The sequence below is a fragment of the Haplochromis burtoni genome, unplaced genomic scaffold, assembly GCF_018398535.1.
Source record: "Haplochromis burtoni strain Fernald_Lab_line unplaced genomic scaffold, NCSU_Asbu1 Contig_23, whole genome shotgun sequence".
Taxonomy (NCBI): Eukaryota; Metazoa; Chordata; class Actinopteri; order Cichliformes; family Cichlidae; genus Haplochromis; species Haplochromis burtoni.
This window is the reverse complement of record NW_024582384.1, coordinates 2,861,688-2,888,904: the sequence shown is the minus strand read 5'-3', so window position 1 is coordinate 2,888,904 and position 27,217 is coordinate 2,861,688. Positions and strand designations below refer to the sequence as shown.

The window sequence follows — 27,217 nt, the reverse complement described above, 5'->3', positions numbered from 1 at the left end:
CATACAAGGCAAAAATACAAATCTCTTTTACACTCTGTGGAGCAGGATGAAGGTTAGGGAAGTTAAAACTACTCAAACTAATTTAAAACACTAAGATTTCTCAGATGAAAGGAAAATCAAGGTAATCTAGAAGGACTGGGAGAAAAGAATCACTTCCTGTGGTGTTCAGGTGATGTTTTGCCAACTTTAAAAGTCAGGGAGAAAAAAAATATGCAAGAGCAGACTGAGATCAATGGACAAAAAAAAAAAAAAAAGTCAAGTCATTTCTATCTCAGAGTAACTGGCAGATTTGGAGGGAGAGAAAGATCCAAACTTTCCAAAAACACTCTTTAGGTAAGTCTGATATCTGTTGTCAGATTTGTAGATGAAAGATCTACTAATGACAGCTCAACTTTGCTGTTAGAAATGTGTCAATATGGGAGGATATCGTTTTCAAAGGCCCAACTTTGTTCCACCGAACAAAAACATCTCTCTGAGGAGGCTGAAAAAGTTCAGTAGAGTTACCTTTAACTTTTTTTAAAGCTGTTGTGTAATGCAAAGACTCTTTGTCTGACACAGAGGCGATAAATGAAGGATTCTGTTGTGAAAAACAGTCAGTACTCCAATCAGGGGACAATTCAGATGCAAGTTACATAATTGCAGGGGGGGGCTCCAATACACGCAAGTCAGAACAGGCTGCGCCGCTCTCCCTTTTTCAGACGAGCGATAATTTTGTATGTAAATGTCGCCAGCCCTGGCAGAGCAGAGGAAACAGATCCAGAGTGATTCTGAGGGTGAACCTTCCTGAAATTTTCCATTCACAGATAACAATGCACAGACAAGCGCACGCTCAGAAAACAATAACACATGAGCTCATGCAGCTGCCATCTGATCGGTGCCACTGACTGTGCAATAGACAGGAGAGGCTACAGCACCTTCCTCAAGATATGGTGTGAGCAAAACTTTATTGTTCCATGCTTTGCTGCCGCGCTTCACATGTGAGACACATCTCAACAATAGCGTCTCATCTTGCTTCAGGCACACTAAAGTGTTTACCAGAGAGACCTCTTATTTATTTCTTCTCTCCCGACAGATCTCATTACAGCAAATTAAAGAAAATCTACTATGTGGTTGTAGTACTATTTGTTCTATGGTAATGCACTCATTCTGGATGAGACGAGAGAATGTACGGCTAATCTAGACGTGACTGACAAAGCTAAAATACTTACTAGTTGCAAAGACAGTGCAAAAAGAACCAAAAATAAGTGCAGCCACCCAAGTAAGAAGGCAACCGTCCACTTTCTGCAGTAAACCTTCCATAACTGTAAGAAATAAAAAAAATTGAATCTGATTTCACCAAGACAGATTTGATTTCTCTGCCGTAACATACATGTGCATAACAAAGAGTTACTTTGTTTTTAACCACACTAATGCTGTGAAATAGCTACAAGACTGCCAAAGCCAAAACTTGCTCATTTAAACTTTTGAACCATCTGGAGCAACAATAGCACTGATTCAGGCTCCCGTTTTTGGCTGCATGAAAATAAAAGTGTTACATTTGTGCTAAAAAGGAAAAACGATGTTATTCTATTAGTAAAGGCTCGAGCCTCTCTGGAGAATTAGGTGAGATATAGCTTGGCTTTTATTCTGTTTGCACCACTGCAAATACACAAGATCCTCACTCACAAGCAATGAAGGCTCAGATGTCTAGTTGCACTATTTGCACACCTGCACAATCTGACATCACAAAGACTTGGTACTAGAAGGGTGGCGGTTTAAAGGCCGGTTAATATGAGTCAGGTGACGTATAGAAAAGTTCAGGGCTACAGTGCTCTGCAGTGTGTGAAAGCAGCTTCATACTCTTCTTCCAAAGAGTCGAAGTAAACTAAACAATGGGCTGAATTCATTGCAGAAGTACGCGGTGTATTATATTCTAGCTCAATAGAATATAACACACCACCTTTCATTTGAGGAATGAAAGTATTTCCTTTTTGGTTTAACACAAGGTGGACAACAAGTAGCTTCTGAAGCAGTCTGCTAACACGGTGCAGCAAAAAATACTGAAATATGTGCACCTGGTTACACTGCATGTAAACATGTAGCTGATTTTACATGTCATCAGATTTAATTAGCTATTTTATTTTTACTTCATCTCACAAGCTACATACGTACATGCAGTGACCACTTCATTAGGTACACTTCCTAGTACTGGCTTTGGACTACTTTTTGCCTTCAGAACATCCTGAATTCTTTGTGGCATAAATCCAACAAAGAGCTGGAAACATTCACATGATAGCATCACACAGTTGATGCAAATTTGTCAGCTGCACATTCGTGATGCACATCCTGTTGGACCGCATCCTAAAGGTGCACTGCTGGATTGAGGTCTGGTGACTATGGAGGCCATTTGAGTGCAGTGAACTCTCTGTAAATCTCAAGAAACCAGTTTGAGATGATTTAAGCTTTGTGACATGGTGTGTTTTCCTGCTGGAAGCAGCCATCAGAAGATTCAATTCAATTCCTACAGCACCAAATCACAACAACAGTCACCCTGCAATAATTCAGAAAAAACCCCAACAATCAGACAACTAAGCACTTGGCGACACTGGGACGGAAAAAGAAAATTGCACCTAACCTCTATTGTCCAACTGTGGTGACCCCGTGCAAACTGTAACATAATTTGAAAATGCCGAAAACTGCTTGGTTTAAACTTCAGCAATCCCCCTTGATCATGTCTGCACAAGTAAATGCACTTGTTGTTTCCCTACGATTTGTTTATCAGCTATTTGCATTCCCAAGCAACTGAACAGGTGCAGCCAACGAAGTGGCCGGTGAGCATATGTTGTTCTTCTTACTGCATATGCATCTTATTTAACCCTACAAGCTAATGAAAGCTCTTTTTTTTCCCAAATGAAACAGAAGTGGGAATGTAACTTCAGTACTGCTGACTTTACCCGTCTGTGTCACCGTAACAATCTGCAGCCTGTGTGTAAAAGTTTTTTGTGCAAGGAGCTTGCACTTAGCCACAGAGATCAAGGCAAAGCGTGTTTTCGTGTGCCTTTGTACTTAAACTCGATGCACGTGTGCATGCATGCGTGTGCGCGATCTCTTTGGAGGAGTGAATGACACAGAGTGGAGACTTCAAAGCATCTCTTTCATCAGCTGGAGCGAAGACGTACAAAGCAGGCACCTACACACTGCATTCGTCTCGTTCTCACGCTCAGGTCCAGCTTTGTCCGTCTCTTACTATAGAAGAGATGGAGCACAAACAACATTAAGTCTCAGTGAGCGAGAGCCACCCACGTGTTTTCCTGAACTATCCTCACTTTAGAAACTTCTGCATCACATCCACTGCAGAGTAAATCACATAGTAATCACTAGAACCTTGCAGTTCAAACACTGCAAGCACTATGTACAGTGATCCAGAGAAGCAGCAAAGTGAACAAACACACTGCTGGAGGGCACAGAGTGGCAAAAAAATAAATAAAGACAAAGTAGTTATGCAGTGCAGAAAAACTAACAGACTTCAAGCTTTTTCTTGGTTGCTAATAAGAAAAAACACACATGCGGGCAGAGTGCCCAAACAGGGTGGAATTCATCAGGTTCGCGATGAACTGCAAGCTTCCCAGCTTTGATGGTGAAATGTGAGAGCAGCATCACTTTGTGAATATTTCCGCCAAACTGTCAACTGACAAACTCAAACTTCTTCTTAGGAACACACAAACATGAGCGGCAGCACACAGCTTGTTGTTGCCAGGACTAAAAATAATGCTACCAGAAGAGAAGTTCTCCTATGAGCGATGCAGAAGAGATGTCAAAAATTAGAAAAGAGGAAATGCCACGGATTATATGAGTATTAATGCCCTGCCAGCGAGTTTTTATCTAAACTAACATTGTGTACATGAGGTTGAAAATGCTGCATGGTGAGCTTTTTTTCTTTTTTAGCAGTTGTAGTATTTATTACCCCTGCTGGCAGACGGCCTGGTGCGGCTGCGTGACCGGCTCCGCTGACGCTGCAGTCGGGATTTGCCCAGGAATCTGTAGTAGTATGAGGGTCTCCCAGATCCCTTCCTTGTAACTCCAGCCATGGTGTGATTTCCCACTCCGAATCCGACACAAAAAATATGAACAGCACTAAAATCCAAGTCCTCCTGAGGTGCTACCAGCGCAGAAAAATGTGAGGAGAGGTTTTCATGGATCACAACTCAAATTTATGACAAAATTTCACTCAGGAGTCCTCTTGGAGACATTCACATCTACTCAAGTCCTCATTGGTAGTGTCAGAACAAAATCCCCACCACTGTGAAACCATTTCCCTCTGAAGAAAGAGAACATTAATCCATCGAACATTTACTTCAGCTCCAATACTTGTGTCTTGTCCCACAAGCTCAGGTTACTGCTCTGAACCTCTGAGCACTCCCCCTCCTCAAAGTTTCCCACACAAAGATCCCAAAGGCATGATGTCCGGAATAGTGTGAGCGTGTATCCTGAATGACAGGAAAGCTGTTCCTGCTCCCAGTGCAAGAGTGCACTAAAGGAATTTTAGAGACAGTCACAAAGCCAGTTCCTCACATTCAAACAGGAGCGAAGGAGAATTTGTCACACAGCTTTACAGTCAAAACAACTGTCCTCACCCCCTGAAACTCAAATCCTGTGAGTGTAGAGAAGACAACATGCTATGTGGCTGAGAACAACAGGGGGAAAAAGTTTGGGATGCCTAGAAAACAGGCAAAGCCTTCAGTGGAATGGAGTTAACAAGCCAGCTATTAGATCACAGCAGGTTTCAGTTCCCTCCCACAATCAAACTAAAGCTGCTGTAGACACACAGACAAGACAAACTGGAGCGGGAAGCAACACTTGCTAATAAAACGTCACAACCTTTGACATTCAGTGGCTCCGGATCCAGTTTTTTCAGTCATGTTCCAGGTTTTACACTTCAGCCACTAATTTGCCTCCTTAGGCAAAAAAAAGCATGCCTGGGAGTGACAGCCTATCAGAAGCAAATGTAAATAAGCTATAAAGAGTGATAAAGCAGCCAATCACTGCATGCTATGAAGAAGACGGCCTATAGTCCACATCTAAATACAATGGAACAAATGCAGACATGTGTGCACATTAGGGCTTAGTTATGGAAGTGCTTTTAGCTTCTTCCTGACTTCACATAAGGCTAATTCATACAAAAAAAAAACTTGCTCCAGAGCTGGATTTTCTGGAGAAGCCAGTCCTGAAAGCTGATTTACTTCAAATAACTGTTAGTTGCTGAGACACCCCTTGAAAATAAGTATTTTTGTTGAATACCTTACAGAGCTCTTGAGATCTTGGCGTGACTCCAAAAACGTAGATGATGTAATGTGTTTAAATAAAACAGGTTTCACCTGTCACTTCACAGGAAATTTCTAATACTCATTTTCTGATGTTGGGTACGGTTTCTAAGCAGATCTAACTGCGTGCTTGTTAAAATATGTTTAAAAGAGACTACAGTGAGTCCCAACAAAGTCCACTGATTTCTCCTCTAGCCCCTTTAAGGCTGTCCCGTTGTGAAGCACAGCACAGTTTCCAGCGCTCCTATTCCAGTCATGTTTTGGCCAGTTGGACTTCCATCTCATCCACTTTGTCAAAACAGCCACCCAGCAACCTGAATTTTATTTGGGTGAGTCAATGGGAGCAAACAGGTTGGGTGATGAGCAAAGACTGCACTGGTGTGGGAAAAAAAAAAAAACTCCCTGGGACATGGCCACGGTGTAGATAGTCTGTGGTAAACGTCCTGCCTGCAAGCCCATACTCAGGTTTATATGCCATGATTTCTTCCACTAAAGACTGCTGCTTGGAGTCTGTCTCTAAGCTGGGAATCAGACTTTTGTCCCCAGTTATGATCCTCTGAATGAAAGCTGGGTTACTTTGACAAATCTATGGTTAAACTGCATTGATTTTCAAGTCGTCAGAGCAAGCTGAAGTAGCGGGAACGTTCATGGATAAAGCTCAGCTGATATAGGATTTTTAAGAACAATACAGATACTGATATGTGTGAATTTTAAAATCCAATATTCTAATATATTGGCTAATATTTTTTTTCAGACGCACAAAACATAAACAGATTTCATTGTTTATTTGCTTGTTTATACACTTGCGCTGTCATTTTAACTGTCGATATCTATCAGCTGACTTTCAAGAGGAATAGTGGCCGAATTCCCAAACTTTTTCACTGTAGCCATCTAATTACAAATTGAAGGCAGAACCCCCCCAAAAATAAATAAATAAATAATAAAATTCAGCTCCACTCATGTAAAACAGCTATTAGATCCAGCTGGAAACTGACTAAAAATTCACAAGTTAAGTTAAACTTATTACCAAAAAAGACACTTATAAAAATCAAGATATCTAATCAGAAACACAATCATAAACAGCTCAAAAAAGGTCAATTTTATACATTCTTGTAATCAAAGTCTGCCATGGTTTCCAAGATGAACGGATTTCTGTGTTGATTGTACCTAATCAAAGTCTTCCTCTCTTTTTCTCTCATACTCGCGCTCTGCAATACATTTCCTTCCTTCAGTGGCTGCTCAATTGTTCACTGTGATGCTGCTTGTTGCTAGTGAGAGCAGTGGGGACCATAACGCTGCATGCTGTGAAGAGTTTTTGTCATTACCCCAGTCCATAAACTCCCATCGACACAATATAGCAGTGTGTGTTTGTGCCTGTATGTCTTATAACATAGAGTAGGCATTCCCGAGGTCCCACAGAGCGTATTTAGCAAGCATACATCACTCAGTATCAAGCCAGAGCCTCCTGCTGCAAAGCAGGAGAAATGCATTGCCTCCAGGTTTTGCATTGCTGCCACTGAGCTCATGAGAAACAAAAACCCCTGAAGAGTGTACATATTTTCTGTACTTTTAAAGGTGAAAGCAGCAATAACCACACAACACGCAAAGTCTTAAAAACCTAGTCTGTAAGGTTACTGAACTCATATGGCAGTTGAGTGTTATTCATACACACAAAAGCGGCGCGTGTAAGGCCGGACCGCTTTCTTTTTTATTTGAAAGCAGATTGATCTTGCCAGCATGATAGTCGCTGTGGGAATAGCTACCTACAATGAGTTCTTGTTTGACCAGCCAGGAGTTTATAGACAGCCAGTCCAGGGTCAGGAAGAGTTCGTGTACAGCTGGTGGCTCCCCTCTGCCTCGATGACAAACACACCAGTGGGCAGTCAAAGGGCCAAAAGGAAGAAAGGCCAAGAAAAAAGTAAAGTAAACCACAGGCTTTCATTTTAATGTGTATGCTGGCTAAAAACATTTGCATTATAAAAGGACCAAATAAGCTTTCGCAGGTACTAATGAATATAGCAAACATTGCAAGAATTCAAATTGCTTTTCAAAATAAGACCTCCAGAACAAAATGCTAATAAATCTGAGAATAACAGCTTAAAAAAACAATCAAAGGAGAGTTCCCCCAGCAGCAATATAATTTGGAATTGCAAAGTACTTTTTAATACTAAATGACTACCAAACTATCTATTGTCAACAAAGCTTATAGCATGACTGATCAGGATATGTGCAAGGTTTACTTTTTTTTGTTAATGATCACATAGCTCCTCTTAAGTTCCTGACATGACGTTCAGGTATTCTATCAGACTGAGAGCTGGACTTTGACTGATGCATTGCAACACCTTGGTTCTTTCCTTTTCAAGTCATTCTGATGTGCTTGAGATTGCATGTGCTTTAGCATGACCCAATTTTAGCCAGCTGTTAGCTGCCAGATAGATGGCCTCATATTTGACTCTCGAATTATATACAGAGGCAATACAGAGGTCAGGTCAATGACCATGAGGTGCCCAACTCATCACTTCTCCTCCACCGTGCTTAACCACTGTTATGAGGTGAAATGTGGTGCCGTACATTTTGTCCAAACATCTCCACCTTGGTTTTATCTGTCCAAATAATATCGTTCCTGACGTCTTGTGGTACATTCAGATGTAACTTTGCCATGCTATTTTTAGACAGGGGAGGCTTTCCAAACAATCCACACTGGTTCAGTCTTTTTCTAATTTTACTGTCATGAAATTTAACTGTAGCTCTTGGGTCACTCCTTGTGGCGTTGTATGGACGCATTCCTGCACCAGATCAGTGCTCTTATAGAGGTGGTGAAGTAAATTTGATCAGTAGCACCTGGCTGTTGCTTAAATCTTTTAAAAGCTGAAAAGGTGTACTTAGTTTTTGATAAGACAGGTCTTCATCGGTCTAGAGGACATCTGAGGTCTTATAAAAAAAACAAAACAATAATCAACATATTTTCAAGTTGTGATGAATTTTCTTCCAATTGCTCTACGAAAACTAAAATCTGCAGTGCAGTTTATTGGAAGTTTTCGATTACTTGGGGCTAGGTGTTAGTTGGTTTTGGTCATTCTAGCTCACAGTAACATGAAATCTAAAAACTGCCTGCTCTATTTACCTTACTTGAACATTCAAATATGCACTATAGAGATAATACAGATGTGCAAGTTTCTTTACAGTCTTTTTGACAGCCTTTCCTCAAACCCAAGAATCACTAGGAGTTATTTAAGTGACTATTTTCCAGTCAGTCAGCCACGTGAATTGATTATTCTCAAGAGCAGCAGAGTGGAAAAGGCTTTTTAAATAAAAAAAAAAGTCCTGCAGTGTACAGACAGAGTAATGACTCAATCTATCATGATAAATGTATTGCACTGACTGTACTGACTGTACAAGCCATTTAGGGCAGTGAGAAAGAATTAAGCAAGAGTCAAAATGGTGTCTGCAGGTGGAGTCCTGCAAAACCTTTTAGCCTTTTAGTGCCTGCTCCACTCGACTTGACTTGTTTTCAGTCATTTTCCTTTACAAACTCGTACAACGTAATGTGCTTATGGTTGTTACAGCATGCGACTGAAAGTCTTGCGACATCATTTCTATGAGACACGAACGCCACAGCAACGGGTATCGAGGCGCTGGTATACGTGCTGGTCAGTCTAAGGCTTTTTGTCAGACTCAAGGACCACCATGTTGTTTTTTGTGTAGCTATTTCCTGAATTTTCAGGTTTCAAAATTAGCGGCCTGGATTTTTGTGAAGGAGAAGCTCTCATGACTCAACAAGTGATACTACTGACTAGCCAATCAGTGACATGCAGTCTGCTGACGTCACATTTTCGAATCGCCTCAGATCACTTGGAACCCCAGTCGAGTAGGCACTAAAAAAGTACCTGGTACCAAGTACTACCACCTAATGGAAAACCCTAAAAGCTGTGCCAAGCAGACCCAAGTAGGTACTCCTGGAAAAAGGCTATTAGTGTTCTTGTGTTCGACTAACGAATAATGGGCTCAACAAGATTTGATGTAAGAGGGTGTATTACAGTAAATAAGGGTAAATTATTCGATTTATTCAAACACAACAGCAAAATCCTTTAGAAAATGAAGTAGAAGATGCCTGAATGGTACCTGAGAGAAACAGAAGTGAAAACACCACATGGGGAATGTGAAGTCAGTGTGACCTGTTGAACTGACCACATTGTATCCAAGATAGAAGAACAGTAGAAGTTTGTCCAACTAGCACTAAAGACTAATGTTTCACTCTGTTTCTTTACAAGTTTCTGCTTTTGTCTAACTCTGACTTCACAAGAGTATTTTACTTGAGAGGGTGTAATTAGCAAGGTGTACTCAACCTAAACCATCAGTGTTAAGATGGTAAGAGCAATGACATTTCAGAGTTCTGAAAGTGAGACCTAAAACCCAGAGAGGCACTAAGTGAGCCTGTTGTTCTCTAAAATACTGCTGCTCTGAAGATGGAACTAATTCCACTTTCCGCACAAAACAAAAAGACAAAGGGAGACGTATTGATTCTCAACACAGCTCACTCTATTGTCTCCACACGGATACAGGGTCGAACACAGAAAAGGGGAGCACAGTGGCCATTACTGCTCAAATACAGCCAGCCATTAAAAGCGAAACATCTCAGACAGAGTCACAGGGATTAGACAGCTCTAAGAAAGCGTAAAGATTCAAGGACTGAGTGTCTCGTTCATCTGGAAATTGAGAAATGCATTAGTATGGATTACAAGCAGTGGATAGGCCGAAACTGATGGCTACTGCTACTGCTGCTGGAGTCTCCTTGGGCAGATCATAGCTTCCCCTCTAAAAGACAGCTTGACTTTATTATATGTAATAAAGTCACGATGGATTTGGTGTAAACAGCAACAAACTCGTCCTACAAGTAAGGGAGTACGTTTATTTATACAGCACTTATCAAAAGCAACAAGAACAAAAGTCACAAGCTGCTCTACAATATCAAGTAAGATACAGCAATGAAAACAGTATAAATGGACAAAACTAAATAATAGCAGGCAGGTCTTCAGCTTCTTTTTAAAGCGATCAGCAACGTCCACATTCTCATAAGCCACGGTCTCATTTTGTGTTCAGCCTGAACCCAGCTACTGCCAACAAGCACTGATCAGATAGCAAGGAGCACATTGCGTATCATTTGTCTTCCTCTATATCTCTCTTCCGAATAAAGGCTAACAATGTACAGTTATATACAGGCCTGTGGCATTACTGACTCACTACGTTTTCTCTTAAAATGGACATTAAAATTTTTTTAATGTTGCCAAAATATTTTCATAATTCTGTTTTCCTATAAAAATAGTTATGTTATCCAAATATTATGAAAAGTGCATGTTTTTATTTATAATGGAGTCAGTATGTATACAATACTTAATTACGATTCAGTTAAACAGTAGATCATAATTGTATCAACACTGACCCCTACTGGAAAACATGGTAATGTACAACTCGGTGACACTGACAACAGTCTATTTGTGCCACGGTGTAGGAAAAACTCAAATGCTGCATACTTTTATGACAGACTTTTAAACACAGTATCAGCCTTTGGTTAAACATATAAGTAAATAAACTATTGTTTACCATGATATGCAGGATTCATGTCCAGGACTGTAATCATGAAACAGCAGAGAGACGGGGAACCGTGAAACCATCTCAACCTACTCATACTCTTTATTGTTCCATGCAGAGGGTAATTAAGTTAGCCGATCCAAATTTTCTCTTTGAACACATTCAACCTACCCCTGTATGCTGCTATAGTGACAGACTACTTACATCTATCTATGCGTTCTTTTCTTCCTCCTCTTATTCATGCCTCCCACTCCCTCTTGGCCAGAGAGTAAAAGGCCAAACTGCAGAATGTCCTGTCCCAAGCAGAGCTCATTATACAAGCCTAGAGACAGAAAGAGAACAGGCGAGCCTGTGTGATACCGTTGGCCAGAGACAAACAGATATGCGAGATGGAGGGGGAGGAGAGGAGAGGAGATGAACTCCTCTTAAGCTTTGATTAGAGGAAGAGCGCAAATCAGCAGTGACGAAGGGAGAGAGATGAGAGGGAGCCTTCGCTTATGAAACAGCTACTTGAGAAAAGCACAGAGGGACCTTTGACAGTGTTGTCTTCAAATGTAATATTAAAATGCCACAAAGGGCACATGCACAGTCATATCCATTATGTAAAGTAACAAGCAGCTGCTTTGAAAGTCCTTCCAGAGGCAAGTCTCGCTGCTCGGCAGCTTTCGTGGTAACACCTTTGAGCAGTTATTTTGAAGCCTTTATTAAATGAATGAGGAGAGAGGCATTTGAAAAAACAAAGAACACTACACAACACAAAACTATGGCTTAATTCAGCCCTGGAGAACAGCCTGCCATGGTTTTACGAAATCCTCTCACAGATTTATGTCTCTGTCTGAGGTTTCTTCCTGTTGAAAGGGAGTTTTTCCCCTCCCACTGTCATCAAGGTCTTGTTCAAAGTAGGCCTCTGATTGTTGGGGTTTTCTCTCTAATATTGTTGGATCTTTACTATACAATATAAAGTGCCGTGGGATGAGTGTTGTTGTGGTTTGGTGCTATATAAATAAAACTGAATTAAGACTAAATTGGGTTTTAAAGTGAGATCAGCAGTGAAATCCATGCTTTTATTACAACTCAACTGGTACTCCCATTTTATCCTCACTGCTCACGGCTGCCTGTCCATTTTAGAGTTAATTTTAAAATTCTTTTATTTGTTTTTGCAGATCACAAATTGTGGAACAATAGTGACCATTAGAAATTAGAAAGGTCTCCTCAATGTCGATATTTTTAAATCTAGTCTGAACACCCACCTGGCTTTAAACCCATTATAGAATTGTTAATTTTATTATATTGTTTACTGTTATTGTATTTTTATTTTTAGTATTTATACTTTTTCTTGTTTAAGATTCAGCACTTTGGTCAGTGCTAGCTGTTTTTAAAGTGCCTTATAAATAAAGTTGGCTTGGCTGAATGGGACTGGATATTTCAAAGTTGCTTTGCTCCAGAAATACTAGATGGTCAAAGTATTTAATAAAATTTTTATTAGGTATAAAAAAAACAATTGGCTGCATAGCTCAGCTATGTTAGGATACCACCCGCCACAAACCAGGGCTGCAATCCCAGTACACAGCAGCGGCTCTGTCTGCTAATAAACTATTTAAAAAACTGAGCAGATGACTACTGTGCAAACTAGGTTCTAGGTTCAAAAGAGAAAAAACAATACAAGAATCAACTTAACTTCTTAAACTTGCTAAACTGCATCAGGGCACTCAGCGGTAAAGCAATTAACTCAAACTAAAAGGTTGATTTTACTGCTCTGTGTGACTAATCACCAGATTAACTTGCATTATTTGCAACAGTGTTTCGTTTTACTGTTTATGTCCTTTACAGGGTTTTATCACCATGTTATCATCTTCATTTGATAATGTCTCTGACTGTAGTAGGCGGCACTCAGGGGGATCATTTTGTGTGGAAAAAGAGTCATATGACCCGTGAAATGCCCATTTTTATGTGAAGCCACACGGACCCGACAGCAGAAAGCCCGACTTAACAGAGAAAGTCCATTGTGATACTCTTTATTTTTGACCAGTGTTTTAGTTTTTGAGGATTTGTGCATCTGTTTATTAATACTTGCGACAGTGTACTCGACTGTGTCTCCAAAAAGTGCTTTTTTTTTTTTTAAATACCTACTGTGAATATTAAAAAAGCCCCTGAAAATTTATAATTACATGACAGATTCACTTCGAAACTATTAAATCTAATAAATCTGAAAGTAAACTTTCAAAGAATAAAAACAAAACTGAAAAGAGCAAACTCACTCTGGAAACTAACTGAAATGAAACTAAACTGAAAAAAGGAAAGAAAATTCTAATAACTGGAAAGCACAAAACTAAAATAACTCTGGTTCTGCAGTACTTTGAGTAAGAAAGTGGTATTATAGCCTGATCACAATGTTACATTCTGCACAGCTGCTTAGATGACAGCCTTTATGGAACATGTTGTGTTCCATTTGAGCAGGATCAGGCGCCTGCTGATCAACTTATTAGCATACTGTCATTATACTGGAGGCTTCCCTCCTGACCACCTCACTCTTTTACTATTCTGTCCTTCCTATACCAACATGCAGGTTGACAGTAAATGAACACAGTCGTGCACGGCTGTGTGCAACGCATATCAAAGAGACAATGTAAGGATTAGAGTATGAAAAGCCCATACTCTGCTGTTGATGTTTAAGCGAACGCTTACATAGCAAAATCTGTTCCAATCGAGCCATAGACTGCTGGTCAGATTCTAGCAACCCGCTAACTCACAAGTACAAACACATCTCCATCAACTCCACTGAGATTTTACTCAAGCAAATGGGATCAATCCTTTGTGGAAAAATGCATGTTCTAAGCATGACGCACAGACACATAATACATGTTAAGCTTGCCACAGGTTTTCACTTTCCATCTCCTTTTAGCAATTTCTTATATAATCCAGATGGAAAAGTCCCCTTTAAATGTCAAATACCACGCTGTTCCTGCAGGAAGGGAATGGAAGAATAAAAGTCCTCAAATAAATAAATAAATAATCATGTCATTATAAAGGCTTAAAAAAAAATCGCCATTCACATAAAAACACAAATGAACACAAAGCAAACCAATCCGAACCTTCTTCTCTGTGCTGTACTCTCTTCAGATGTCACAGACTCAAGTCTACCTCATCTACACATCAACTCTGGAGTTCTTTCTTTGACCTAAAACTCTGTATGTGTGGACAAAAGGCTAAAACAATTGGAAAGGATAATATATATGTATAAGTGTTTTCAGAGCCAGTTTTAGAGCGCTTCAAGCAAACACTATTGAGGTTTTGCAATCACATGACAACAAACCACACAACTAAATTGTCTGCTATTTCGGATGTGTGAGAATGTAGGGTTGGGTGAATAAGGCCCCAATAACACGGGTCTAGAGACCAGCAAGTGACTTCCTGGCAACCACCAGTGATTGAAAAATGTGCATTCAGTGATTGGTGGCCTTGAAAGTACAATTTTTCTGAAAGTTTTTTAGCTGCAGCGTTGGCGAACAACCTTAAACTTGAAGGTAAAAGTTCTCTGTTTCCACTTTGAGTTGCAATATTTCAAGTTTTAATACTGCTTTGTTATTAGTTGGCAAGCGTTTGCAGACAAGTTGCCATCTTCCATCTAAGCTACACGCCACCAAAGCAATCTGCTAGCGACCAGGGTAATGGTAGTTCACTAAAACTAAACTACAAACTAAAAGACACAATATGACAAAAATAAAACACTAAACTTCTGGAAAAAAAACAACTAATACAGTTTTGTGAACCACAAGATGTTCACAAGACTGAGACTCAACTGCTTTCATAAAATTATGTTCTTGTTTTTTTATTGGTATTATATACACCAGTGCTGATTTTACTAAAATGTACTAAATTTTACTAAATCTTGCCTCTGAAACTAACACTTTAATAAAGTGTTAGTAATAAAAACTAAACTAAAACAAAAAAGAGACTCAATAAAACTAAACTGAATTAAAAATAAAAAGTCAAAATGAAATTAAAATAAAAACGAATTAGAAAATACAAATCTATTACTCTGCAACCGATTTCACCTGGCAACAACCACCAGCAACCACTTGTCAACCTTGCGACATTTAGTTTATACAACTCTTGATGAATGTGTGCTTGGTGCCGCATGAGAAACTTCTATACTAAATAAACCGAACAATATACCATTAAAAGCTTGTGGTTGGAACTTAACTTCAAAGCAAACATTTGAACTTTCATTTGAACATGATGTACTGAAAGCTTGTTCATTCTGATGTCAAACAGTATACAAAAAAGTGTTGTCAGTCTTCTTGCTTCACAGCTATCAACCAAGGTAGCTAAATTATGCATACACACTTCTAAAATAGCATACACGACATTTTCTTTCTTGTCAGGAATCTATAATTCTCTTTTCTCTGACAAGACCAGCTCTAGAGACAGAAAACATTAGAGGACAGGCAGAGCCAGGAAGTTGGATTTTTTGGGTAGAGAAACATGTCATTACAGAAGCAGAACTGTATTGCTTCAAATTATCCTCCTCAAAAACGCTATTCCTCAGCTTTTTATTGCTCTTTTCCTAACTTTGCCCTTGCAATAAAAAAGCATTTTCTCACTTCTCCTTTAATTACTCACTTTCTCTTTGCTCTCATTCACATTTAGCCTCTGCACAGAACTCTACTTAAATAAAGCTTAAAGAAGACCAATAAAATCTTTATGTGTCTCGTACTTTATTTAATTCCACTTCACATTCTTCATATTGGAATGCGTGGAATTCAGTCACAGCCCATGTAAGGGTCACTGCTATCCATTCAGTCACAGAGGCTCCATTGTCATATGAACAATAGGCATAATTTGTTAAACGGCCATGTGGAATTTAAGTGGTCCACAGAGGGAGGTTACGGAGGTCACTAGAGATTTGGCAGCGATACCCAGGGGTAGTGCTTCTCTATCCATAAACCACTGACCTTTGATGTGTGCAAATGTGCCAACCGTTAATGGGTCTCTCACCTGCATCTGGCATGCAATCACCCACTTTCTTCTCCAACTGTGGCGGCTACAATGAGTCGGTGCACTGCAAGAATTTGTATGCATGAACACTGAGCCTAGACTTTGTTGAGGCGGTCCTCTTAAAGCACAAGCAAAGGCCCACAAGCTGTGCCGCCCAATCAAGCTGACTTACATCAATGGGTCAATAACACTTGGACAGGGGATACGCTACCAGTTATGTTGCCCCTGAATTCAAACAAACCATACCCCCCGCCCATACATAGGAGAATTGGCTCTAAAGTGTTAGCACCCCCGCATTTAGGCCCACATGTGTACTTTATACAGGCCTGGGCTGTATTAAGCTCCAGAAAACAGACGACAATCAACTGGGAACAGTCAAAGATTTTCTCCCAGAGGGGTTTTGGATATTATAACTGCAAAGTCACCAGAGAAAGTCATATGCACAAGTTAAACAAAACTCACAGAACATTTGAAGGAACACAGTGTCTCGCACAGCGCACAGACTCCAGTGGTGTTGCTGCTGGGTGCTGAACAGTACAGATGGAGGTGTTCCTCACTCCGAGCTCGAGCAAGAGTTCCCACATTTTTTTTTGCTTGATGCTTATCAAAAAGGGAAAAAAAAAGAAAAAGGGAAGCTGCTGAAGAAGCCTGAAGAGCAATTGAACATAGCAAAAAAAAGTTTCTAAAAAATGCAGCAAATATCAATATCAACAGAGAAGATGAGGTCGTGCATATTTTCTCATGATCTAAGCGGGTGGCCTTGTAACTTTTATGCCTGCGACTTCTATCTGACACAAGAGCCATCAGTGTAAATTAAAGATAACAACTGTGACATATTTGTATCTAAAATGACTACCTTACAAGTCCTAAACAACAGAATGAGTGTTGCTTTGTTCTCTTTGCATAGACAGAGAAAGGAATGGAAGAGCAACAGGAACATGAGCTTCACAGCGTTTGGAGCATTTTTGCTGGGCTCATTTTTGAAGAAGGGTTACTAAAAAGTGTTATTTCTGGTTTTTTAAAAAAAAAAAAAAAAAAAAAAAAAAAAAGGTGAACTGCAGAGCGACGATCAGGTCTGACAGTGAGAGATGCCACGGGGCCAAGATGATATTTAGATAGGTAGATGTTTGTCACAGTTGTTTTTTTTTGTCTGTTTGGGGGGGGGGGGGTAATTTTATTTTTTTAAGTGAACCCCCAGTATACAATATTTTTTTAAAAATCCAAAGAAGCACAGCTTTGAATTTCAAACCTGATAGCCACTGCTCCCTTTTACTTCATTCTAACTAATGACAAGGTAGAAGAGGAGTTTAGCATTAAAAGTAAGTTAGAAAATAAAGAATAACACTAAATTTTTTCTAAAGGTGCTGACTTTGCTTCATTAGTTCCCTTTCTTTTTAAAATCTAAACTTTTTAGGATTCCCAAAGAAAACAATCCTGAAAGATTATATCTCATAGTCTCACACAAATTAAAACAAAAGACTAAAGAAGTGCATCTTATCCACTAAAAAAAAGAAAAAAGGATAAGGCCAAATATTTATCCAAGAGTTAACAGCAGGCAAACATCACATTAAAGCCTGCGAACATATAATACATAGCTTAACAATGTAGAAAGGTATGCGGTGGGGCATTCCACTGTGCAGTCCTGATGTGCAAACATCGAAAAATTACCCTCACCTGTAACCTCTTCACAAAATCACTATCTATAGCTGTGAGGTAGCATAACATAAACAGCAAGGAAGGTGATAAGTGGACATCATCAGCATACTAGTAAAGTTTCTTTTAAGGATACTTTATTTCTGGCATCTCCATTCTACTATGAAACAACCAACCTGGTAGGCAAAAATCCCAATTGCTTTATACAGGACTTTACACACACCTGAACCTCATTAGTCTCTACCATCGAAAAAAATAGGTCAGACCAAACAATACGATTCTAAACAAAGGACAGGAATAAGATTATGCATGAAATTAACAAACACATTTACTCAGCTAAATGGTTTGGAAAGTAAAACACGGCATACAATACAACTCAAAAGACTATAAAGAAAATAAACGATACTATACAAAATGAAAAACCCTTCATTTGGTTACACCCAGTGATGCAATATATGACCTCATGACCCTATATAAGCAGGAAGTACTGGGGCAGCCCTTCTCACACACCTGGTTTAGATATAGGACCTGATTAAAGGAAAAACATGGTAAGTATAACCAAAGCAACATAAAGCAACATAGTTTACCAGGCATTTGCCCGTGAACAGAAGAAAATTCAAATGACCTAATGGTTAATAGTATTTGCTTAAAAAAACATATGCATGGATGTAATGGATGCAACTACCACAAAAAAAAATCTGGGTAGTATGTTAAGCAAAGTTAAACCAGCAATGTATAAATTAAAGCATTAGGGTTGACTGTAAAATAACAAGGAATAAACTATCAATATGGTTAAGGGACAAGTGGTAAATGAGTTCATGCCTAACCACTTTGTCACAATAGCATGTAAAGGAACACCTGGATGTGCTGTTTTGCTAAACAACAGATAATGATAGATGAAGACAAAAATGGACTTTAGCAACAATTTTCAGAGTACTTGAAGAGAGAAAAAGAAGCAGTATTCGATTAAAGAACACCGCCTTGCCAGCTGTTTATATTCTGCTTTGGGGTTATGGGGCAGATGGTGGAAAAACACATTATACAGGATGGCTTATTCCAGAATTCATTATATAAGCTATATGCTATTAGAATGACTTACAATACCCCTGCACCAAAAATGTCTGTAATTTCCCAAGGGGTGTCCAAGCTTTTGCATAAAATCAGAAGTCTGCTCTTCAGCTGACTCAAATTCAGACTTTGTGGACAATAAAACCCATTTGGTGTCAATGAAAATCCCGTATATTCTCCTCTGGCTTCACAAGGAACAGCATAAATATTACATTGAATACACTGGAGGTCAGAATAAATGCTCCCTGACCTTCTAAAGATCACATTTACCAGTATATTTTCTTATATGTGGCATATTATTTTGCATGGACCCACGGCTCCATTATATCACTCTTACGGTTTACCTTACATAGCTCCAAACCTGTACCTCCTCCTGTGGGTCCTTGTGTATCTGAGAAATCAATATAAAATTTCGCTGTACCATATCACTCCTCTCTCCATATATCTTTATGTTTATAACAACCCATATGCCTGCAGCACACGCAGCAAACTTGGCAACTGTGAGATTTACTCTGAGTTGTGTGAAGGTATTGTACTCCAGAGCCTTACATAATTTATCATTTTGATCTGTATTCAGTACAAATTCACAGCAGGGTATTTCTGGGCTCCCCTGCAGGGCTAAACGAAATGTACTGAGATCCAATGGCAAAGTAAGAGAATGTATAAAACAGAAAATATCCTCAGTTCCTCTTCAATTAACCCTGATTAACATCAAAATGAATCCACCTTCCCATCGGTTGGAGCACTACTTTGTAATAATGAGAAAAAACATAAACATAAGGTCTGTTTAATATCAGCACGGTGGCACCAACAAATGCAACCAATGAGGAAGTGCAGTTCCTTTTATTGCAGCTTGAGAAATTGATCAGTTCCACACTTTATAAAAGACAGCTCCATGTTTTAAAGCTTTAATGGTAGCATGTCTGAATTACCAAATTATTGATAAAAAAAGAAAGAAATCAATACATGTACTAAGTCCCCTAGCTGTATATTTTTTGGTGGCTATCACCGACCATACTATAATGATGGTATTTCATAGTTTGTCTTTAAAATAGTGATGTATACTTTTTTTTTTAAAATGACGTTAACGCCATAACCGCATTAACGCGGGAACTCTCCATTAGCAAGTTAACACGGATCGCCCTATGCGCGGTTAGCTCGTTAATGCGTTAGCACATTAGCGCAGTTAGCTTGTTAACGCATCAGCGCCGTGCAGCCCCACGCACGGGGCGCTTCGCGTTAACTCGCTAATGGAGATTTGCCGCGTTAATGCGGTTATGCCGTTAATGTCATTTTAACGAGATTAACACTGACAGCACTACTTTAAAACTCAACAGGTTTCTATGTAGCTTGACTGTGTAGCTTGCAAAGAAGATGACTAGCAAAACTAGCAAAAACCCACCATACAGGATGGGTTTTTGTTAGATTTGGTAGCTCTCATTTGTGATACCGCCATATAGAGCAGGGCGATATGACCAAAAATATTTATCACGATATACATTTGAAAATTTGCAATAACAATATAACTGACGATATAATTGACACTAGACAAAATACTTTTAGAACTCCACAACTTTATTAGTGCAAAAAAAACAAAAACCCATCAATGTATTTTCACTTTAATGCACATAAAAAAAATAGCTGCTTGTTTAAGTTATATAAAAATTTAACAGTGCAAATGCAAATTCCTTGCTGACAGTTTAACCAAAAGGCATTTCCAGTGGAAATTGGCCAACATATCCTCAGCACAACCATGTATAATATCCACAAAACTTAAAAAGAGGTTATACACACACAATACGGTAATATTATGTTGAAGCACAGTGCGTATCACTCTGCAAGGTACCTGCATACGATAGCCGTAATGCCCATCAAGCGGTGCAGGTTCGTAGCTTAGCAAAGTCGTACTAAAACATTTTCCAGCGCTGTGTACCACATAAAATCATTTCGAGGTCAGTAAACACAACCAGAATTCATACATAGGGCACACGGGATTATAAGGGGCACTGTCGATTTTCAGAAAAATCAAAGGATTGATTTTAAGTGTGCCGTATTTTCCAAAAAACATCCCGCTAGCATGCGCTACCAAAAATAGTGCTTTGTTGTGTATCTGACGGACGAAAGCTAAACCAGTTCCACACCACTGAAGTTGCAGCATCTTTAAAAACCAATTCCGGTTCATCCGTTTCTTTTAACGATCCGGTTTCGCCCTTCTTATTCTCTGTCGCCAGCACGCTTTTTACGCCGTTTGCATATGAAAACAAAGGCACTGCGCATGCGCGTTTTACCCATATTTTATCACGATATTTCATTTTCTTATCATTGCCCGACATTATACCGGTATTATCGTGAACGGTATGATATGGCCCAGCCCTACCGCCATACCAATCTTTGTCTTTTTCAACTCCAGAGATGGTCTCATAGACTCTGATGTTGAAATGCCTAAACTTAAGATGTTTATAAGCCTAGAACAGAGAAACAGCTGTGGACTCCACGGCAAGTTTCCCATTCATAACAACTGGGAGGTTTTTGTTTTCATTACACAATCACTACACAAGAAGACTTCCAAGAGCACTTGGAAGAATACTGGTTTGATTTACTTGTAATTTATGATATTGTGGTTAATCCTGGTTCATATGACTTGATCAGCAGTATATATTTTTATAAAAAGTCCCTGGAATGAAAGAAAGATTTACCGAGAAGTAAGTGTTCACAGTTGCTGGCAGTATAAAAGTTGATCTTGTGCTATATATTTAGTTTAGAAACCAGCACGAAACTGTTCTGTTTGTAAAATCAAGTGTAACAGCAAGCTTGTAAAAGAAATCTACAAACCAGATAGACCAAAAGAAAGTGTTTGTTTTTGTTGGGCAAAACCTTAAAGCTTTAACAGCTGATCAATGTGAGCATCACCTTTTCAATTTCCTGTTGTGTGGAAAGAGAGCTGTCCAAAAAGAAAATGTGCCTTCTGATCTCAGTCACTTTCAGTGAGGCGCACTGTAGGCAACACAGCTAGTGGAATCTGTCAACAAGTCTAAACACACACAGATGCATGGAAGAAAACACATTAAGCAAAAAGCAAAATCAAAAAAACCCATTGAAACAGACATTTAAATTATGTTTCCCATAATTTGCCCATAAAAGCGTAGGCATCCGACTGATCAGCACCATTTCTGTGTGGGAATCCACATCCCAGCTTATAAACAATGATCTCTCGAGTCTCGCTCTCCAGCACACACACATGTGGGTGTATTTGCGCATCCTTCCGCTGATGAAATGGTACTTGTTAGAAAGGGAGGAAACAGATGGATTTGGAGTTCTGTATTTGAACAGCTTCAATCGCCTAACTGAGCAGGCGCGCTTTCATCTGTGTGGTGTTGCTGTGTGTGGAGCTATTCAAAGAGATCGAGGGCAGGACACAGGAGGAGTGTAACTATCTAGGACAGTGCAGTCTCACACCGCTGGGTCTATATAAAAAACAAAAACACTAACAAGCCATTCAACTGTAGCTCATTGTTAAAGCAGGTTTTATATCAGTATCACTAATATTTGGCTTATTTGTCATTAAAATAGCTGTGGGAATGTGTAAGTACGTGTGTGTGTGTGTCTGTGTGTAAAGAGTCAAAATGAGTGGTGGGAAGTTATGTGACAGGAAGTGAGGTGCACTGCAGGGAATGGGGAACCTCTGTGGCGGGAGTTCATTTTCCCCTGTTTCCTGTTTTCTGATTCGCCTCAGCATATTTGACCGCATTCTTACGTCACCCGTATGCTTTCTCTGGTCTGTGTACGTCCTCGTACGTAAACGATAAACTGAGAGAACAACTGTAAGATAAACCTTGGAAGGGAACTGATAAACAAAGTGCGCAAAATATTTCTCAAAGTCTGCGTTTTTAGAAAGTCTCTTAAACATTACTACAGTTTTCTAATTGCTTAACCAACTGTGGGGCTGGAGCCGATCCCGGCAGCTGTAGGTCAAAAGGCTGGCTGCACACTAGACTGGCAGCCAGTCCATCAACGGGGCTGAAACGGACCGACACACTCTCGCTTCCACACCGCACATCGGAGATCTCATTTAAAAACACCCCCCAAAAATCATGCAAACTCCGTACAGAAAAGTTCTCGCCTGATTTGATGTGATTGTTCCAACCAATGCACCATTATCCCGTAACTAACAGTACAGCTGGTAACACCCACAGATGTATAATCTTTTTTAAAAATCTATTAATCTGTCTCCCAAGGAGCATGTGTAATTTAGGTGGACCCCAAATTGCTGTGGCTCAATATAGCAGATTTTCCCCACAAAGAACTGCAGTAGCAATACTTGTATTTCAAACTTTACAGGGTCTAGCAGCTTTATTTTAACGGCAACATTCAACATTTGAATGAAATCTGAATGAGACTCATTTTAGGTTTCCAGCTGGGAGACAGACGGTAATGACGACAGCTTCCAGAAGACGAGGAAATGAATTATGGATAAAGTTCTAGATTAAAAAGAGAAAAAAAATCACAGCCCACAGTCTAATAAGGCCAGTTTTATCTGAACATATCAGAGTTTACAGTACCAACATCTGCACGCAGCATGGTGGTACACTGCACATATGACGACACAGCAAGTTTAAACCCACCATGAATGAAACCAGACGAATAAAGAGCACATGCGTCTATTCCACGGGCAGTTTAATAGGCAATAATAAAGGTGTGGTTCAAGGGCAGCATCATCTGAGTTTATTTATTCAAAAAATGACTCATTAAGGAAAATATGCTTGATATAAACTGACTGTGTAGCAATCAAGTAAATTTAATTTGACAGATTCCATTAAATCGCATATTTTACATTGCACTTGTGCAACAAAATTACACAGAAAATTTACATGTAACTTTTTTTTCCTTTAGTGTAGGAGTCAGTAATGTGTAGGTGACCCAGTACTTTTGTACACATAGTGTTCAGACCTCAGATTACAGACTACAGATTAAAAGGTGGTGCAGCATTGTGTGTTTACAATTCGCAAGCTAGAGAGCCCCACTTTTGGGTGGTTCGAAGTCTGATGTAAAATTGTTTTTGTCCAAGACAAACAAATGTAAGTAAAGAGCGACTGAGGTACTTAAATGACCTCCACTCCTTAGTGGTACAAATGTTGAGGGTGATGGATTAGTATTGGTATGTTTATTAAAACTACTCTCCACATATTAACAAAAAAAAGAAGGCTTAGAGCACACCACAAAGATCACAAATGAGTATTTTGCACTGCTTTACCTTTAAAGAACGCTATATTCATCTTTAATGATACTCTAGCTGGTACTCTGGAGTCCAAAGACTGAGCTGAGTTAACTTGTGCAATAGGCTGGCAAGCTATACAGGGTATAACATGCATCTTCCCATGACGATTGAGACAAACTCCTGAATTAGTTATGAAAATGACTGAATTAGCAAACAGTGCATGTTTATTCTACACGTCCATTTCCTCCCACTCGCTCTGTACTGGAGTGTTAAATAAAGGCAGAAAATGCCAAAAGCAATATAAAGAATTTAGGCTTACAGACTCATTGCTGTTTTGTTTTTTGTGTGTTTTTAGGGGGTAGCCCTAAATTCAGAAATTACATAGTAGTGATTAGTCATCCAGCGGGCAAACATTGAAATGGCTAATTGAGTTTGATAACAATGAGCATTGAGTGCAGTGAGAGTACAGCTGTACTCACGTGTCCAAACATGTAATCTGAAATACACAGAAACACACCGAGAAGATTATTACACACAATCTGACACACGCAGCGCATGCACAGAGTGTGCCCTGCAAAACATGTGTTCAGTAATTGGATGTCGTAATTGTACCCTCTTCTGCCCCCAAACCTAAAAGCCACATACACAGTGAAACCACCTCTTTATCCTGCTGTCAAACATCTACTAAAAACCCCTTTTGCTGTCTGTGATTTATGACTCTTCCTAATTACACAAGGTTTTTTTTCAAGGACTGGGTAGGAAAGGTAAAGGAAAGCTGGAAAGAGAACAACAAATGGGTGCAGGTGGTTTGATTTCACAATGATCGGAGCTTCGAAACAGGTATGATCAAGACAAAAGATGTTTATCTTGAATCTTCTCTGAATCATGATGTTTGGGATTTAGGAAGTCAACTGATGTATGAATTTGTAAATCCACGTATCTTATTTTTATTTACATTTATTACAGGGTCTCAACTATTTCAGATTTGTATCATTCAGCAGTAAAGACAGGCACAGGCTCAGTCATCATATCATCAAAAGGCTCTGAAAATCTGGAGAAATCTCTGTGCGCAAGGGACAATTGTATTACGGCACATTTTGACCAAACAGTTCATTCTTCAGTAAATAGGTCACAGCCCGCAAACGTACAGAAAACTCAGCATGTGTCATACATATAAAAATAAAGTTCAAAATGAAATCTGCAAAGAGTTACGTGCTACAAGAAAACAAGCACTGGAGCAAAGTTTATCAAACACCACTGCTGAGTGGCACACTTCACTGGAATACACACCAAAGATTTAGAAGGTCAGAGAGGGAGAGATAGCAGAGACACTGAGCAATACTGGAATTCTATTATGCCTTTAGCCAGAGCGGTGGCAGTTTATCACAGCAGTCAGTCCCTATCTGCAAACATCCTTCACTTTCACTTCTTAAGAACACTTAATCAGCTCCCAGCCTGGGCCACTAAATGCAAAGATTCTACAGATTTTACGTTTTAAGTGTTCTTTGCTGAAAATGTCTGCTTTGTGTCTGTTTTGGATTGTTCGAGTGTTTGTAAAAAATAAAATAAAATACAGAAAGAAATTATAGAAAATTTGACGCCCTGAAAAACTCAGGTCAACAAATCTGCAATCAAGCGGTCCAACAAAAACAGGATCTACAAATACAGCCAAGTGCACTGGTCCACATCACTGCTGACCTCCACCCTCTTACGTTTTTCCAGTCCCTCTTATTATCTGCACCGGTCCTTGTCTGGTGCTCTGCTTCACGCATCTCCCTCTCCAACGACTCTGCCAACTTAGGAATGCCATTCTAGCAGTCACTCCATAACTCTTAACTCAGTGTTCCAAGTAATCCCTCTCCTCCGGCTGTTCTGAACCTACTTCCTTCCCCACAGCTGCTGGCTGGCCCAGCTTGCTCTAATAATAGGACAACAATGAACGCCGCACACCCGGACACACAGCATTGCACTACTACTTCAGAGCGGGAGGTGGGGGGCACTCAACAAAATTGAGTCTAAATTAAGCTCTGAAAAAAAGAAAAGGCAAAAATCATTTACCAAAATAAATAAATAAAAGTAACTGGTTAATATCTATCCTCAAAAGTGTAACTATCTAAAATGTTGACATTCTGCCCTTATGTAAGTGGATAAAAGACTGAAGCATGTAAACACATGTTGGTGGAAGAATGATGATGAGGCTGCACATTCAAGTAAAGCTGCTATCTTACTAGGACACTGTAATCACACAGGAGCTGATAAATGAAGACTACACATGGCTAAAGTAGTTAAACACCACCCTGTGCCTTGCCACAAGGTGGTAGTGGAATGAGAATATTCCTCCAGAACAAACACACAGAGACGCATACAGACACATACAGAGGTGGTGTATAAATGTATAATTTATATTACACGGCTCTATCAGGTAAAGCAGCCCCCAAGAGGCGTGCACAAACGCCTAAAGAAAGGGAGCCGTTAACCAGAACAAAGAAAATCTGGAGAAGCTGAGATTTAAACTGATTTTTCCTGTTTTCATCTACTGTCGCCCCACTGCTGGAACCCCAGCTCGCAATCACATGCTACAGGTCTTTTGCAGCAGTACCGCAAAAAAAAAGAAAGCGTAATCTTTCCTTTCCCACCTATATTTTGCTTCTCTCTCTGACAGATCAGTCTGATAATGATCCTTGCCTGACATGTGAAAAGCTTCCCTCCACACACCTCCTTTCCTTCAGCTCCCCCCACTCCAACCCTCCAACCATGCGCCATTCCACCAAGAGAGCAATCCCACACTCACAAAAGTGGTAACTCTACCCCCCTGTTCTTTTTTTATTTCTCCTTTCTAGCACAATTATGAGGCAGTGAAAGGAGAAGAAAAAAGCGTGGCGCTGGTGCTCACCTCAGACAAGGTCCCACAGCCGCTGAGAAAGCAGAAGGAAAATCATCTTCAGTCCACTCGCAAAACCAAGAGCAACAAGTAGTAACTCCAGAGATCCCTCCTCCCCTCTCTCACTCTATACTTCACGCTTCCTTGCTGGGTTTTGTCCGTCTGCTCTGAACTTATTAAGGCTGCAGTACCTGCAGCGGACTGAATAAGTATGTGGCCATGTGTGTGTATGGATGTGTGTATATGCGTGTGTGTGTGTGTCTGTGTGTGTGTGCATGTATGTGTGTGTCAGGGTGCGAGTGAGAGTGTGTATGGTCTGGTGGACTCCTACAGGGGTATTGACTCTTTCTTAGCAGGGTTCAGGTCCTCCCCCTTCTCTCCCAGACTCACAGAGGGAGGAAAAGAAGCACACCCACACACACACCCCCCCACACACACACACACACACACACACACACACACACACACACACACACACACACACACACACACACACACACACACACACACACA

The 27,217-nt window shown here is 39.9% G+C and overlaps 1 protein-coding gene across 4 annotated transcripts in view; it reads right to left on the bottom strand.

Moving 5' to 3' along the window:
- Positions 1–27,217, bottom strand: part of si:dkeyp-72a4.1 (uncharacterized protein LOC100148058 homolog) — a 113,815-nt gene that overhangs the window by 22,835 nt on the left and 63,763 nt on the right. Inside the window, exon 1 of one of the 4 annotated variants that reach the window (XR_006054154.1) lies at positions 26,717–27,152. The exons of 2 other annotated variants lie outside the window; for them this stretch is intronic. The gene's annotated coding sequence lies outside the window, so the exon portion shown is untranslated. Of the gene's footprint in view, positions 1–3,943; positions 16,899–26,716; positions 27,153–27,217 lie in introns of those variants that run through there. One more of the 4 variants, XR_006054153.1, reaches the window with a different exon arrangement.